We start from the raw sequence: 17604 nt of genomic DNA, 5'->3' as shown, positions 1-17604 counted from the left end.
ATTTTTTTTTGTTTTTTTTCCCTCTCTTAATTACCTTTTGGTGATTCTCTTGAGTTCTGTGTTAGGGCAGCAAATTCTCTGTTTAAATCCATTTTTTTTATGAATGGTTGGAAGTCTTCAATTTTATTAAATAACCATACTTTCCCCTGCAAGAATATAGTCATTCTTTCTGGATAGTTGATTCTTGATTGTAGACCCAGTTCCCTTGCTTTCCAGAATATTATATTCCTTGCCTTCCAGTCCTTCAATGTAGTTGCAGCCAGATCCTGTGTTATCCTAACTGTGATTCCCTGTTATCTGAATGACTTTTTCTTAGCAGTTTGTAATATTTTTTACTTGGTCTGATAGTTCTTGAATTTGGCTATAATATTCCTGGGAGTTGTCAGTTGTGGATCAAATGTAGGAGGTGATCTATAGATTCTTTCAATTTCCACTTTCCCTCTTGTTCTAGAATGTCTGGAATTTTGTTATTGTTTGTTGGGTTTTTTTTTACCACCTCTGTTTAGATGTATGGCATCCCTAGCCAAGAGTTTTCCATTTCTATATTTTAAACCATTGTCCAAAAATTGAAATCTAACTTTTGGACATTATCTTAGCCAGCTATTATCTTACTTTCCTGTTTTAGTAATAATAAAAATGTTCTCTCTTTCCTAAGATTGTCAGAATTTTGACTTCATGATCCTTATCCTGGCTGTCTTGGTTCTTTAGAGTAATATCCTTTGTCCCCTCATGAATCACTGGGAGTAGTGGCTCTGAAGAAATGATGGTTATATAATGGAGTTGTGAGGAGGATATTGTGGTAGGATACTTTGTTTGAAGATTACAAAGTATCTTCCAGCTCCCTACTTAAAATGAAAGCCAGTAGTGACTTTCTTCCACCAAGCCAGAAGGTATTTTGCTTAGAGATTATATCTTTATATAATATCTTTTTATTTGTCTTAAATATCACAACCAAGGTAAGGATTAGTAACAAGGATGCCCTGAATCAAAGGGAACTATTTTACTCCACCCACACCTCTATGTTCACCTCATGGAGGAGCCTTCGGTTCTTCTGGCTACACTTAATGCCTAGCACTTACTAAAAAAAAAAAAACCAACTCCAAAACACTATCTGACTATGATCTACCTAAAATCCTTATTCATTTAACTTAATTTGATAAAGATATCTCAAAGAACATATAGATTCATTCAGCTAAGATGGCAGCTGCTAACTGACAATTGGGTAGCCCTGGTATGGCCCAGAGTCCAGACAAGCAGCCTTCAAGCTTTCTTTCTCCAAAACTGTTCTCAGGAAAGATCTGCCAGCTTCTTCTTAGAGATGACTTCTCTTGATCAGGAAAGTAGAAAACCTCTTCAAATGGTTTTCAGAGTTCTCTCTTCCCTTTCACCATCCCAGTGTAAAGTCTCAGATGTCTGTCTCCACCAGCAGCCAGAGAGAAAGAGAGGCACCTCACTCACTAACTGAAGCCCAGTGAGTGAGTGACCCAGTGAGAGGATGTCACCAACTGACAGAACCTTTTCCTGTGTTCTTCCAAGTTCTGGCTTCATGAACTGCTCCCTTCCCTGCTTGTACCCTCAGATCTCTTTATAAAATATCTTATTTTAATCAATATTTTAATCAACATCCTAATTTCTTCATTACAGCTCCCAAAGCTGGCAAGTCTGCTGGCTCCAGAAGAATTCTAGTTCTCCTCTTTACCCAAAATCCCTTGTATCTAATATTTGATTCTATGTACTTATTGGTCTCCTTCTTCTCTTCCTTTCCTGTATCATGATCTTCCTTTCTTCTGCCTTATAGGTTTGTTAACTCTCAGAGGTAGAAGGGACCTCAGTGTTCATCAAATCCAGCCCATTCCCAAACAAGGATCTTCTTTACAAATATCCTTAAAAAGTGGATGATGATGGGAGAGAAGATATCAGTACTCCTTTTGTTCCCTTTAATAACTGTTTTATTCCAGGTCCTGTACTAAGTGTTGGGGCTAACAAGAAGGCCAAAAATCAGACCCTGAACTCCAAGTCCTTTCAACCTAAAGAGGAAAAACATAATACATAAAAAGAAGCTGAAATTGGGTAGGAGATGAGGAAGTAGAAAAAGAAGTGGGGGACAGGATACTGGTACTGAAAAAGTGTGAGTTTCTGGTTGATGTGATCTTGCAGAATGTTGAGATTCCAGAAAGCCTTTTCCAATCCCATTGAATTATAGTGCTTTACCTCTGTTGATCATTTCCTATTTATCCTGTATATAATATATAATAATATCCTGTATATACATAGTTGTTTTCATATTGGTCCCTGATTAGACTATAAGATTCCTGAGGGTAGGGACTGTCTTTGCCTTTCTTAATATCTCTACCCCTTATCATGATGCTCAGCACATAGTAGATGCTTAATAAATGCTTGTTGATTATTGGGTCATCTAGGAGAATCTCTTTTGTTGTTATTGAGTCATTTCAGTCATATCTAATCTCTGTGGCTCCATTTGGGAATTTTCTTGGCAAAGATACTGGAATGGTTTGCTGTTTCCTTCTCCAGCTCATTTTATAGATTAGGAAATTGAGACAAACAGGATTAAGTGACTTACCCAAGGTCACAGAGCTAGTAACTGTCTGAGGCCAGATTTGAACTCAGAAAATGTCTTCCTGGTTCCAAGCCAGGTGCTCTATTCACTGTACCACCAGAATAGCAGTCTGGTGCAGCCTGCTGCTGCCTGTGAATTTCCCTCAGCTTCCTCTCATCCTTTCTTCCTCAGTTTCTTCTACAAGCTCATTTTTAACTCTCCCAGTTACATAGAGGATAAAGATGTGTTATGTATTCCTTCAGTCTTGTCACTTTCACATTTCTACCTGTCAGAACTATTGAGTTAAATGGATGCCAGTTATCTAGCAGAAATCCAGTGATCTAATTAAGTCTATCCACCTTGTTTCTCTTTCTCACTGATCTCCATATATCTCCCAGTATTTCCCTTGTCACCAGGCTGTCTGTCTCCTGAGTGAAGTCAATGTATTTAGCTGGTAGCAAACATAAGACACAACAAATAAACATCCAGAAGCAAACAGCACCCAATCCACAAGTAAAAATCTAATTATCTAATTAGAGCTACCTATCTCTTTATTGTGCTACAGGCAATAGAGAGAAAAGACTTGAGCAACTGATTTGTGAATTAAGATAATTTGGCACATCTTTCCATTTAATATATACCAGTCACAATAGGGAAAATCAATTTGTGCATTTATTAATTAGAGTCCTTCCTATGGATCTATTGTGAAAGATAAGCATGTGTTAAAGATGGTTCTGTTCCTTGATTAAAATTGCCTTTTTATAGTAATTTAAGGGGAAGGGTCTGCTAAGAAACAGGAGTTCTTGAAATTCAAGCATACTTATGCAAATCCAAAAATCTGATCCTGTATTTTTAGGGACTAATGAATAGCAATGGAAAACCATAGTTACTAATGATGATAATAATTATCATTGTAATGATAATAATTATTATTGTAATTATAATAGCAGTTAACATTTACATAGTGCCTTAAAGTTTGTAAAGTACTTTACATATTTTCTGTTGTTATATGATATCCAGTATGATATTATCTCATTTGATTCTTACAACAACTCTGCATGGTGGGATTCATTGTTATCCACATTTTACAGATGACATAACTGAGGCTGAGAGAAAAAGACTTACCTAGAGAAGCCCAGTTACAAAAGAGCCCAAAGCAGGATGACTGAAAGGGGAAAGAAAAAGAGAGAGGGAATAAATAAATATATGATACTTATATGATAATAAATATAAATATACCTGTTACATGCCAGGTGCTATACTAAGTGCTTTACAAATGTTATCTTATTTGATCTTCACAGTAATTCTTCAAGATAGGTGTTATTATTCTCCCTATTTTACAAATGAGGAATTTGGGGCAATTGGAGGTCAAATGGCTTGCTCATGGCCACATAGCTAGTTAAGTGTTTGAGATGGAATTAAAAAACATTTTTTAAGCCTTTACTTTCTTTCTTAGCATCAGTTCTAAGGTAGAAGAGTGTCAATAGCTAGGCAATTATGGTTAGGTGACTTGCTCAGGGTCTATCTACCTTATAGCCCAGGATGTATCTGAGACCAGATATGAACCCAAGTCCTCCCAACACCAGGCCTGGTGCTCTGTCCATTATACTACCTTCCTGCCTCACTCCAGGTGTAATGTAAACACAGATCTTCCTGACTCCAGGCTCAGGGTTCTATTCACTTCATTATCTAGAATCTAGATTCTAGATGATTAGAGATGATGATTCAATTATACTTATTTTTTAGCATTTAGATTCTGCCAGGATGCAAGAAAAATAATTAATATAATGTAAGGAGAAATATGTGATGTTATTTGGATAATTAAGGGAGTCAAGAAATATCAGTTCTCCTTTTTATTCCCTTTATCAATGGATAGATAAAATATAATAAATTTGTCAAAAATGTTATTGCACAAAACTGATATTTTCTTTTTAAAATTTGTTTTTATTGATGGCACTACATTCATTTCTCTGCACCTGCCTCTCACCTCCAACAGAACCCTTACTTGTTATGAATTAAACTGTTCAGAAAAACCCATTGGCAAGATGATCCTATTTCATATTCAAGATTCCTTCCCTTTAGCTCTCCTTGCTATGAAGGAAATGTACTTCCTCATCTCTTGTTTGTGACCACGAATGACCATTAATTGATGTATGTCTGATTCCATGATGTTCATTTCGCAGGATCATAGTCATTGTGTGTTCTGTCCTCTTGATTCGCCTTTCCTCACTTGACATCAGTGAATACATCTTCCCACATTTCCCTGAATGTCACATTGTTGTCAGTTCTTCAAGAAAATGATGATCCAATGCATTTATTATACATCCCAGTTTATTCAGCCATTTTTCCAATTGATGGACACTCACTGATTAGTTTTTGTTGTCACATAAATTTCTGCTACTTATATTTTGGTGAATATGGGTCCTTTCTGTCTTTGTCTTCATTTTAGCTCATTTGCTTGGTACTAGAGATTGCTAGATCTAAAGGTGCAAAGAGCTTGGTGATCTTTTGGCATAATTCTAAATTAAAAACTGGTTGTTGTTCAGTCATGTCCTGTTTTTCATGATCTCATTTGGGGTTTTCTTGGCAAAAAATACTAGAGTAGTTTGTCATTTCCATCTCTAGCTCTAGATGTTTCCTCCAGATGAAGAAACTGAGGCAAGCAAGGTAAAGTGACTTACCCAGGGTCACATAGCTAGGAAATGTCTGAGGCCAGATGTGAATCAGGTAAATGAGTCTTCCTGACTCTAGGCCCAAAGCTTTATCCACTATGCCACCTAGCTACTAATATTTTCTATGAAAACAGTAGGATATACAAATTGCATTTTCTCAAATGTGTAGGTCTCAAAATCTGAGGGATGGAAAGGACCGCAGTGGCTAACTAGTCCAAAAATCTCTTTTTTTTGATGCACTCAGCAAATGGCCAATTAGATTTTGTTTGAAGACTTCCATGGCAAGGATTGGCATGACAGGGATTATTCTTTCCTAGGAGAGTCTACTTTTGGGTGGTAGTTTTTACTGTTAGGAAGTTTTTCCTTATATCAAGCTTCTACTTTTTGTTTCTACTTCTGCCATCTGAAAGCAAGTAGGATAAGTAAACTTTCTTCCATATAATGATCCTTTAAATTCACAAAGAAGATTATGCTCCTCATTCTCTGTAACAGGAACTCTACCATCATCTCTCTTACATCTCTCCATCTTTTCTATTAGAATAGCATGGGAGATTTTATTAGATGTTTCACTGAAATCTGTTTTCTTCTAGGTTTCTTCTCTACCCATCTAGTAACACTCTTAAAAAACAGAAGTGAGATTGGTTTCGAAGTTTCTGTTCTTGATGATGTCTCTCTTGATTGGCTCATTGAGATTACCATTTCTGTGTTTTCGAATTTTGTTATAAAAGGAAGTCACATATACTGAACTGTAGGTTGCTGAATGAATGAATGTCTTTTATTAAGCACTTATGATGTGACTAGCATTGTGACAAGTGCTATCTATGAATAAAAATTCAGGCCAGCAAGACAATCTTTCCCCTCAAGGAATTTATGATATTCTAATGGATAAAATAGCTTAGAAATCCTAGTTTAGCACATGATAAAGTAAAAGCCCCCTTAAAACTTTGGGAACCAGGAGAAGAATCTGGTGAAGTCCAGTGGGAGTGATTTGAGGAGAGCTAAAGTAGAGGCAGCATGTTTGGGAAATGGCTGGAAAGGCTGCATTATCTTTCTTTTTTCTTTCCTTTTTTTTAAAAATAGGTTTACATCTTTCTCTACTCCTATAGTATTTCTCTTGTTATCCAGTATCTTTCTTTCCTTTTTTCTTTTCTTTTTTAAAACCCTTACCTTCTGTTTTAGAATCATTACTGTGTATTAGTTCCAAGGCAGGAGAGTGGTAAGCTAGGCAATTGGAGTAAAGTGAAATAGGAAATGTCTAAGACCAGATTTGAACTCAAGACTTCTCATCTCTAGGTCTGACTCTCAATTCCTCTGCCCCCTTTTTAGTATCTTTCAAAAATCCATCTATATCAGCCTCCTTAGAAGGAGAGAGGGGACAAACAAGCATTTATTAAGTACCTATTATGTACCAGGCACAGTGTGCTAAGTGCTTTACAAATATTACTTCATTTGATCTTTAGAGATTTCCTCATTTTCCACATTTTAATTTTTCTTTCTGACTTCAGAATTTGATTTCTGAGAGCTTCCCATTCCTCCTGGATTTACTTTTCTGCAAATTTTTTAGTCCATGGAATCTTCTGATTCTTTGGAAATCCTAGTGCCCACCTTGCAGGGATATTGTGGGGACTACATGAGATAACAAATGTAAAATATTTTATGTACCTTTAAGTTTTATATAGTAATAGCTATTTTTTTACCTTCAAAAAAAAAGAATTTGAAGGTATGGACCATTCCATGGCTCATTCTAATAGCCTACAGAGGGTAATGCCTTCGACAAGAGCTACTAGTCACTGGGGACCGGTCAAAGATATTAATCCCTTTACCTTCTCAGGAAGGGTTTGATAGCAAATTGAGATTCATGGGAAATATCTCTTTCCAACAAGTGTCCACCCTCAAATTTCATGAACTTGATTGGGGAAACTCTTTGGATTAATCCAAAGGTCTCCAGATCAGAACCCATACCCACTCCCATTCCATTTAAAAACATGAAATCAAGAGGACAGTCCCTCCATACTGATTAGTTTGACAAGACATGAGAGAAGTAGTCCAGGAAGATGCTGGACAAAGCAAGAGAATTCTGACCTACTGTTAGAAATGCTACGGGATTAAAAATATGGGAAATTTAAGAACTGGATGACTTGTTAAATCAAGATCTTGAAAAATCACTTCAGCCTAGCTATTTATGAAATATCAAGTCATATAATGTAATGTAATGTAATATAATATATGTAAAGAACTTTACAAACTTTAAAGCACTTATAGATGCTAGCTATAATTATTGTTGTGCTTGTTACCTAACCTTTGCTTCATATTCTTTGTTTAAATATTATCTGTAGCTAGGAAGCTGTTTCTTTTTTTTAGTTCCAAACTTTAATTTCAGAGCTTTGCAATCATAAATGCTTGTGTATATATAATCAATCAAGGATCAAATCTCAGACCAAGGTACTGAATATATTCATTGAAAGAGAGAAGTACAGGTCATGAAAAAAATGCTGACTGACTTCTTTACCATCAAAGAGCAATTAATGATGGTCGACATCATAAATTTCAGAGTTATTATTTTACATTATGGCTTCTATTCAATAACCTTTTCAAACACAATTATATTATAGTTGAATATTACAACAAAAATACTAGTTGGTGTTAATAGTGTATTAATATAGTAATAAATAGTGTATTAAGATGATTGTAGTTCTTTACTCACTTGCAATTTCATACAAAAGCCTGCATTACAATGAAGATTATTCAATGTCCCTCATTAAGAAGTCTGACTGAGAATACCACCTCCAGAACTCATCATTCTCAAAATCTTCTCCATTATAATGGCAATTTCTTTCTTTCTTTTTTAAAAAACCCATACCTTCCTTTTTAGAATCAATACTTAAGTATTAATTTCAAAGCAGAACAGTAAGGGCAAGGCAATGGGGGTTAAGTGACTTGCCCAAGATTACACAGCTAGGAAATGTCTGAGGCCAGATTCCATCCAGGTCCTCCTAACTCCAGGCCAGACGCTGTAATCACTGAACCACCTACCTACCTCTGGCAACTATTTTCTTGAGACGGGTCAAAGCATGCCAGTTCTACTTAACCCATTTCTTCAATATTCCTTCCTTTCTTTCAATAGACCAGTAATTTTTAAAATTAATTTAATTTTTAAAAATTAAATTCAAAGACATTTTACTTTCCAAATTACATGTAGTAATAATTTTCAACTTATACTTTTCAAAATTACAAGATTCAAACCATCTCCTTCCCTTCCTTTTCTTTTCCCACTCTGAGATAAGCAATTTCATCTGAGCCATGCATGTATTATTGTGCAAAACATACTTCCATATTGGTCATTTTTTTTAATAAAAGCACATATATACAAAACTAAAACCCTCAAATGAAACTGTAAATAAACCAATATGAAAGATAGTATGCTTTGATCTGCGTCCATCTGACTCCCACAGTTCTTTCTCTGGAGGTGGGTAGCATTCTTTGTCATAAGTCCTTCAAAATTGTCCCAGATCATTGCATTGCTGAGAGGAGCCAAGTTTTCACAGTTGATCACCATCTAGTATCACTGTTACTGTGTACAGTGTTCTCCCTGGTCTGCTTATTTCACTTTGCATCAGTTCATGTATGTCTTTCCAGCTTTTTCTGAAATCATCCTGATAATCATTTCTTTTTATTTTTTATTTTTATTTAAAAACCCTTACCTTCCATCTTAGAATCAATATTGCATATTGGTTCTAAAGCAGAAGAGCGGTAAAGGCTAGGCAATGGGGGTTAAGTGACTTGCCCAGGGTCACACAGCTAGGAAATGTCTGAGACCAGATTTGAACCTAAGACCTCCCATCTCTAGGCCTGGCTCTCAATCTACTGAGCCTCCCAGCTGCCCCCCGATAATCATTTCTTATAACACAATAGTATTCTATCACCAACATATGCTACGATTTGGTTAGCTATTCACCGATTGATGGATATCCCCTCAATTTCTAATTCTTTGTTTCAGACAGTACCTTTGCCAGCAAAGATAGCTTATCTGACGAAAGAAAGCTATTCTCTGGGAAGTTTACCTTAAATTCCATTAACTTAATTCATAGGATCCCTGTTTCTTAAGTCTGCCAATAAATTAGCATACCTTCATTCAGTACACATTTGATAATCTGACCAAGATGACAAGTAATGACAGTAGTTCTATTGTCAAGAGTTGGTGGGGAGGGGGTCAGCTAGGTGGCTCAGTGGATAGATAACCAGGCCTGGCTTTGGAGACATTGGAGGGGCTGGGTTCAAATTTGGCCTCAGACACTTCCTAGCTGTGTGATCCTGGGCAAGTGATTTGACTCCAGTTGTTCAACCCTTACTACACTTCTGTCTTGGAACCGATACGATACTTAGTATAAATTCTAAGACAGAGGGCAAAGGTTTTTTTTAAAAAGAGTTGTTACTAGTTTCTGAAAGCCAACACAATGTTTCAACCAACTGGATATCCATAGCCCTGGAAAGGTCCTCATCTTGTCATGTAAATATAGCATTGTCCTTCTGATCCAAAAGAAGGACATCTCCTGACTCTGGTCCTGCTTCCTGGCCACCTTCACAACAGAATGTTTGTTGTCTTCTAACCATCTTTCATGTTCTTGCCAATATGAACTTCCAGAATCTCTTTCTCTCAAACAGCTTTCCTTTCACTATAGTTTTTTTCATCAATCTTTATGGCTAATTTTCCCCCCATGCCCTTAGCATTCCATGGAAATCAATTGAATTTGTCTTCTAGATCCCATCTGATGAATTCTTATTTGAATTTGAATTCTAGGAGCTCTACAATTGGAGCAACATTCTATAGCTCCTTTCTTACCATCCTGTCCTTCATGTTTATCCCAAATTATATTCTGTCGCAAAGCCCGTTTTCTTTTATATGAATTTTCTAGAGTCATTTACAACTGAGGAACACCTCTTTTACCTTTCCATTCCCTTTGCATTCTTCTACACCCTCCAAAAAACACATCAAAGATATCCATGGGACAACTAAAGCTATGACCAGAACCACCTTCTTTGATGACTCAATCTTCATCTTTGTCATAGAAATCTCTTTTCTTTGCACCAGAAAGCACTTCATAAGCTTGAGAAATCTCTTTGAACTTTTCTCCTTCATTTAAATTCGTATCTGGGTGATATTTCAAGACTAGCTTTCTATATGCCTTTTTTTAGTTCTTCCTGGGAGGCACTGGGTTTTATTCCCCTAAATATTATAATAAGTCATTTCTTTCACCATTTTCTATATTTGGGGAGCAATGTTAGCATTACATTGGTGTCAAAATGCCCACCTCTAGGGAGGATGAGAGGGGGCTGCCCAGAAGCCAAGGAGTGAATGGGGGAAAAGAGAAGATGGTAGGGGTAAATTCTTCTGTTCTGAGATTGTAGAATGCCAGCCACTGCCCTCTGTTTCTCACCAAGTTTTCTGGAAAGTTCCAAGAAAGTTGTTTCATGAGGGCAGCAATGATATTGTTTAGAGCAGTAATAGGCAAACCACAGCCTGAAGGCCAGTGCAGCCCCCTGAAATGTTCTATCCAGTCTAGGGACATTATTCCTAATCTGATGAATACAATGAGTAGGATACAATACAATGAAACTTCAAAAGAGTTGCCTTAGAAACAGACTGATAGATGAGCATTTCCTTTCCTTTGGCCCCCTCTTTAAAAAGTTTGCCCATCACTAGTGTAGAGAAGTCTATTGGGCAGCTAGGTGGCACAGTCAATAAAGCGCTGGGCCTTGAGTCAGGAAGACCCAAGTTAAATATGGCTTGAGACCCTCACTTAACTGTGTGACTTTGGACAAGTCACTTAACCCTACTTGCCTCATTTACCTCAACCATAAAAATAAACTAGAAAAGGAAATGGAAAACCACTTCTTATGTTTGCCAAGAAGACCTCAATAAGGAGTGATGAGGAGTTGGTCATGATTGAAATGACAAAAAATGAGAAGTCTACCAAAGAATTCATTGGTTTGCCTTAAACTAGCTAGCTAAAATGTCATAGCTAGCATTTCTATTGGTTTTAAGATTACAAAGCACTTTATATGTATTCACTTATTTGGTCCTTACTACCAGTCTTATGAGGTGGGTGCTATTATATTCATTTTACAGATAAAGATATTGAGGCAGGTTAAGTGACTTACTCTAAGTCACACAAGTAATAAGTATCTGAGGCAAAATTTGATCGTAAGTCTTCCTGACTCCAAGTTCCATGATCTATTGGACTACAACATCTAGTTACCTCACGTATATACCTAAATCTCTTCTCACTCCCCACCTCCCTACTTATCTTCCTCCCTCTACTGTCCCTCCCTCTCTTCTCCATCTCCCTCTCCCCTTTTCTCTCTCTTTCACCCCTTTTCATTCTTTCTCTTGTCTCCTCCATATGGGGAGAAGAAATATTGGTTGCAAAATAACCAAGAATATGGCAGGTTAGATTTTGTGTGAATTTCACAAGAGTTTGTCATTAGTTTTCTGCCTAGAAAACTAAGCATAGTTTAACTCATCTGTATTTCAGTACATGTTTATAACACATGGGTAATATATACAATTTTCTCTTTTAAAGAACAGAATATAAGGGTTTCTGTTTCTGGAAACAAAAGCCAAAGGAACAGAGCCTGTAAAATTCTGACATTTTCTAGGGCTCTTAAAAAAAAATCTAACAAATTTCATTTGTGGATATAGGCAAATGAATAGCTAATGGAGCTTTAATTTAAATCAATAGTGCACTTTAGCTGTTACAGCCTTATAAGTAAATTTACACCACTCAGTCTGTAGCACACATTTTTAATCAACATGTAGTTTGTAAAACATTAATCTTCAGGGATGGTAAGGGGGCCTAAGACTGGGCCTAAGACTGGTGTAACTTGTATCAAACTGTTTACTGCCTATGGGGGAGTAGAAGGGAGGTGAGGGAAGGAGGGAAAGAGAAAATTTGAATCACAAAATATCAGATATCACATTCACAATCACAAAATAAAAATTGTTTTAACTTGTAACTGAAAAAAAATTAGCAGCAAAAAGAAAGAACAAAAGACTGGGCCTAGGATTAATTGAAAGAATTGGGAATATTTAGCCTGGAGATTTTTAGAGGATTTAGGAAGTAAGGAAAGGCATCATAGCTATCTTTAAATATTCAACTGGCATGTGGAAGATGAATTTAACATGGTCTACATGGTCCTAGAGGGCAGAACAAGGGGCAGCAAGTAAAAGTAGCAAAAAAGCAGACCTCAGAAAGTTTCCTAGTGGTTAGAGGTGTCTAAAAGAGGAATGGATTACCCTAGGGGTTTCACCATCACTGGAGGTCTCCAAATGAAGGCTGGATGTCCCCTTGTCAGGAACATATACTATATAGGAGATTCTTTGTTTGGTATGAGTTGAACCTAGATCTCCTTCATTGACCTTCCCAACTTTATGAGTCTGTGTCTGCCTTCCTTATGATAGCCCTACAGATAAGGCTCCTGTTCTCAGCTCTCTTACACTAAGTTCTTTCAGGTGCTTGCCATATGATCCTTAACCATTCTACTTGCTATTTTCTGAAGAAAAGGAAATTGCCATTCACTTAGTTTTATTTAAAAAGCTGTGTCCATTAATTATTTACTATTTATTTAATAATCATAAGCTGTGATCACATGTAATCCTTTAGGTAGTAAACTGTAACTATCATTTATAGAAAGAGTTAGACCCAGTTATTAAAATTAATTGTACATAAACAGAATAATAGATAAGGAAAATATTAATCATAATTATAGATAAGGATAGATATAGTTTGATAGCAAGTGAAAAAATTAATTACTTCTGCAGTGCTAGAAAATGCTTGTGGCATTCCTTTGCCACACACACTAGAGCAGTGATGGTGAACCTTTTAGAACCTTTTTGATACCATATGCTGTGCCCTGCTTCCCAACTGGGTGCTTTGCCCCACCTCCCAACCCCCAGAGACCAAGTGCCCATCACCTTACCCCATACAGGGATGGGAGAAAGGGGAAAAAGTGGCTCAAGTACTCTGCTCAGGGGAGGGAGTAAGCACTTCTATTGGGCTGCTAGGCAGAGGGGTGGGGAGGCATGGTGGAGAGGGGTAATGGAGAAGCTCTGTCCAAGTCCCTCTGCCTTTCTAGTAACTAACTTTGGCAGGTGATGGCATGGATGCCCACAGAGAGGTATCTGCATGCCATCTTTGGCATGTGTGCCATAGGTTTGCCGTCATGGCACTAGAAGTTGAGACAGGAAGGCAAGAGGCCCTGACCTTGCAAAAGCACCTTAGCTAGGACATCTAGGAAAGGAGTCCTAACCTTGCTAAGAGAGAGAAAAAAAGAGTTGATCTGGTCAAAACCCCTTTTTACTGGAACTTATTAACCCTTTTAGCAAAATGTTCTAAATCTTACTTTAGTTTTGTGTTCTGAATATCTGGTCCTGTTAATCACCACTGTTAAGCAATTGTAGGTCTCTAGCCACAGACTGGGCATGGCTGCAGACCTCAAATTAAAAGTCAAATTTCTCAGCTCAGGAATGTCAGCCCAGGTTTTTTATTTCTTTCACTGGCCATTCTCCAGTTTGCTAATTACCTTGTTAAAATGTGACAGCCAGAATGGAAACCAGTACTAGAACAGTCATATGACCAGAGCCAAAGGCCAATGGGACCATCTTCTCAATCATTCTGGCTATCACAATGCTCTTAGCACCAACCAAGATTGTGGTCGCTGGTTTGTGTGCTGCCTGGTTGAATTTTGGCTGGCACTGAGCTTGTAGCTTTATCAAAGGGCCCATTCCTTTTTCACACAAACTGCTTCACATTCCATATCTCTCTGTCCCTCCTCACCCATTTATATTTATGATGTTAGCTGCTCTTTTGCAAACCCTGTGCATCTTTATATTTCTGCTTGTTTAATTTAACCTTATTAGCTTCAGATCATCATCATAGCTTAGGGCAGTGGTTCCCAAACTTTTTTGGCCTACCGCCCCCTTTCCAGAAAAAAATATTACTTAGCACCCCCTAGAAATTATGAAACTATTTATTGAATTCAGAATAGAATGTAATGCAAAAAAAAGTGTGGCCATCACCGCTCTCCTGGATCGCTGCAGCACTCACCAGAGGGTGGTAGCACCCACTTTGGGAATCACTGCCTTAGGGAGATCTCTTTTTGGCTCTGATGATTGTTAACTACCTCCCCCAACTTCATGTCAGCAGCAAATATATGAATGAATGGAGCACTATTTGTCTCTTTCTCTTTCTATCTCTGTCTTCTCTCACTCTCAAACCCTAAAATTTAGATGTGTGTCCAGTTCTGTAGCTCTGGGCCCCTAGGATGGACATTTTTCTGAGATGAATGGGTCAAGTGAATGACTAGTACCCTATGGGTCCAGGCTAATCTTTGCTGGGCCTTGGAGGGAGAGTCAGTAATTTAGCATTTAAGGGTTAGGGGCAGCACAGCAGAGTGAATGTAGTACTAGACTTAGAGTCAAAAAGACCTAGATTCAGATCCAAGTGTATAACCAGGAACAAAACCTTTCATATCTTTGAGATTCAATTTCCTTGTCCATAAAATTGGGATGATAACAGCTGTCATAGTTTCCTGGCAGAATTGTCATTAGAATCAAATTATATCACATCTAAAAATGACTTTGCAAAATTTAAGGCACTATATAAATGCTAGGTTTTATTTTTTTAATTACATTTTATTTTCAGAGATCAGCCAAGATAATATTAATAATGGTTTTGATGAAGAGGCCGTATAGCATAGTGACTAGAAATCCAGCCTCAGAACCAGGAAGATCTGGGTTTGAGTTTTGCTTTTGATACTTATTGGTTGTGTGACCCTGGATAAATCACTTCATCTCTCAATGCTCTGGGCAACTCACTAAACAAATAAATTAGAGAAATAGCCTTCATCTGTATCATCAGTAAAAAGAAAAAAAAAATTTCTTCATCCAAGAGTTGCCTATCCCAATGAAATCACAGATCCAGTCCTCCCTATCCTTTGAGACAAACTAGTCAGATATAGGAGATGGCTTATGCAATCTCATTCCCCATTTCAAGGATGGAATGGTCTCTCATCTCTCTACCAGTAAGTGGTTCGTATGACTAGCTTCAGTCTTTTGGAATCAGGGTTGAATCCACTGCTGTATTAGGTTACAAACTCCAATGCTATGTGTTGAAATAGTTCATTATTGATGAGGATATAGTATAGAATAGGAAAAAAGTGCAAACACAGAAATAGACAAACAAATCTTTGAGCATTTGTTTCTATGCAAAGAAGACTTTGAAAAAGGCTCCTCACTAGTTTTCTTCAATTTTCATCCCTACTTCTCTTTTCCTTTCTTCCTTGCTTCCTTTCTTACTCAAAGTTCTTTCAATTCTGATTATGTTTGGAAGACATTTCAACTAGCTGATTATATGTTTGCTATAATGATGCATACCTGAAGAGCCTGAGACTATGGGACTGTGATTTAATGCCTCTCTGTCTGATTCCAGGAGAAATGCTAACAAGAAAGCACAAGGTCATGGAGACTTGACTGAGAATCTGCATGAATTGCAGAAGTCTATGCCAATACTTAAGGGCTTGAAATTGGGGTTTGAGTTCTGGAGTCCCAGTCTTTTCTAAAACTTTAGAGGACGTGGGTCCCCTCAACTTAAATTCCTAGTGAAGCACCTAAGATTGATTATTTATCGGTTCATTTCCCTGAGAAGTTGAAGGGGAATCAGGCCAAAGAGAGATGTTTCCCTTATTTCTCTCTCTATATATATAGAGAATGGCAATTTTCTATAAGTCCTGGCCCTGAATGGGTAATAGCAAACTGCTTAAATCACTTTAATTGGGCCTTGATTCAAAGACCTGTTATAAGTTTATTTTCCTTACATTTTTTGCACATTTTACATTTCATTCGCAAGTTAATTTTTTCTTCTTTTTTTTTGAATTTTCTTCTTTTTATTTTTTTTTTTTATTATTTCTTTTGCCAATTGATTTCATGCACCCCCATGACTCACTCAGCCATGCATCCTTGGCTGACCTCTTAAGGGGAGTAATGTGTTATTTAAAATTTCCCTCAGGGGTGTGTGTGTTAAGTTTTTTATAATCATAATGTCTGAATTATAATCTATAATGCAAGTTAATTTCTACTCCTTTAGGAGTAATCTCAGGGGGGTAATGTATAATTCTCAGAAGAAAATGTATGTTTTATAATCTATAATGTAAAGTTTAAATTCTTTGAAAGTAATTTCAGGATAAGGATTGTGCCATCTTCCCACACCATGAAGATCCAAATTTGAACTTTGGGGTGCAGTTGATTTGAACTATGGGGAGTTGAATGAGTCGAATACATTTGTTTTGAATGCATACTCTTAGCCAATAGGGGACTGCCCCAAATTGGCTTTTTGTCAATGTGGCTAGCTAGTATCCTCTTTTCTTTTGGTTTAAGATCCACCAAAAAAGACCAGTCTTTTTCACTGGATCTCAGGGGAGTAAGGTGTTATTTAAAAGTACTGGGGTTCTATTTGGAAGGATTGAGCCTCAGGATGTGTAGTGTTTGACAAACTTCCTGTGGACATGTGGGAGACCTTGGAACTACATTTCCCGTGGTCCAACAGGTTTCCTGTTTTAGATGATATCTTCAAGGTGAGGGGCAGCTTTAAATATTGGGAAGTGGCTTTTGAACTTCCTCTTTAGTTACCTGGGCACACGAAGGTACGAAACGTAAAATGACTGAGGCGAGGTTTGAATAGGTTTCTTACAGGCACATGGTTGATTTATCTCTATCAACATGGCTTTTATTAAAATACTATTTTTCCTTTTAATCTCGGCCTTCATCATTTTTAATAATAACAATACCTATATATTTTAAAAAACAATTCATAATTTATTTTTAACATTAATTTAAAATTTTGTTTGATTCTTTCCCTCACTCATCCTTCCCTTATCCATCAAAAAAGTAAACAATAGGATATTGATTATATATGTGAAATTATGGAAAACATTTCCACATTAGCCATGTTGTGAGGGGTTAAAGGTTAGAAAAATAGAGTGTTCCTGGCATGAGCAGTATAGAAATATATACTACATAAAGGTACTTTTATAATTTATATCAGACTGCTTTCTCCCTGGGGGCAGGGCAGGGCAGGGCAGGGCAGGGCAGGGCAGGGCAGGGCAGGGAGAGAGAGAGAGAGAGAGAGAGAGAATCTGAATCACAAAATATCTGAAAACAGTTGTCAAAGTGGGCAGTTAGATGGCCCAGTGGATTGTAAGAAATAAAATTAATATAAAAGGATAACTTTAAAATTATTATGGGTTTTAAAGATTTATTAGTAACCAATAGAAAATAAAGCCACGTGACATGCTAGCTTAAACTATTTAAGCAGTCTGCCT

At 37.1% G+C, this 17604-nt stretch overlaps 1 protein-coding gene and 1 pseudogene across 4 annotated transcripts in view; one reads left to right on the top strand and one right to left on the bottom strand.

Moving 5' to 3' along the window:
- Positions 1-17604, top strand: part of CD58 (CD58 molecule) — a 106149-nt gene that overhangs the window by 35659 nt on the left and 52886 nt on the right. The window lies entirely within an intron of this gene.
- LOC123244648 lies at positions 9210-10486 on the bottom strand (annotated as a pseudogene).

This window comes from Gracilinanus agilis, chromosome 4, assembly GCF_016433145.1.
Source record: "Gracilinanus agilis isolate LMUSP501 chromosome 4, AgileGrace, whole genome shotgun sequence".
Lineage (NCBI taxonomy): Eukaryota > Metazoa > Chordata > Mammalia > Didelphimorphia > Didelphidae > Gracilinanus > Gracilinanus agilis.
Note: the sequence above shows the minus strand (reverse complement) of the source record. Positions and strands in the feature narration are given on the sequence as shown.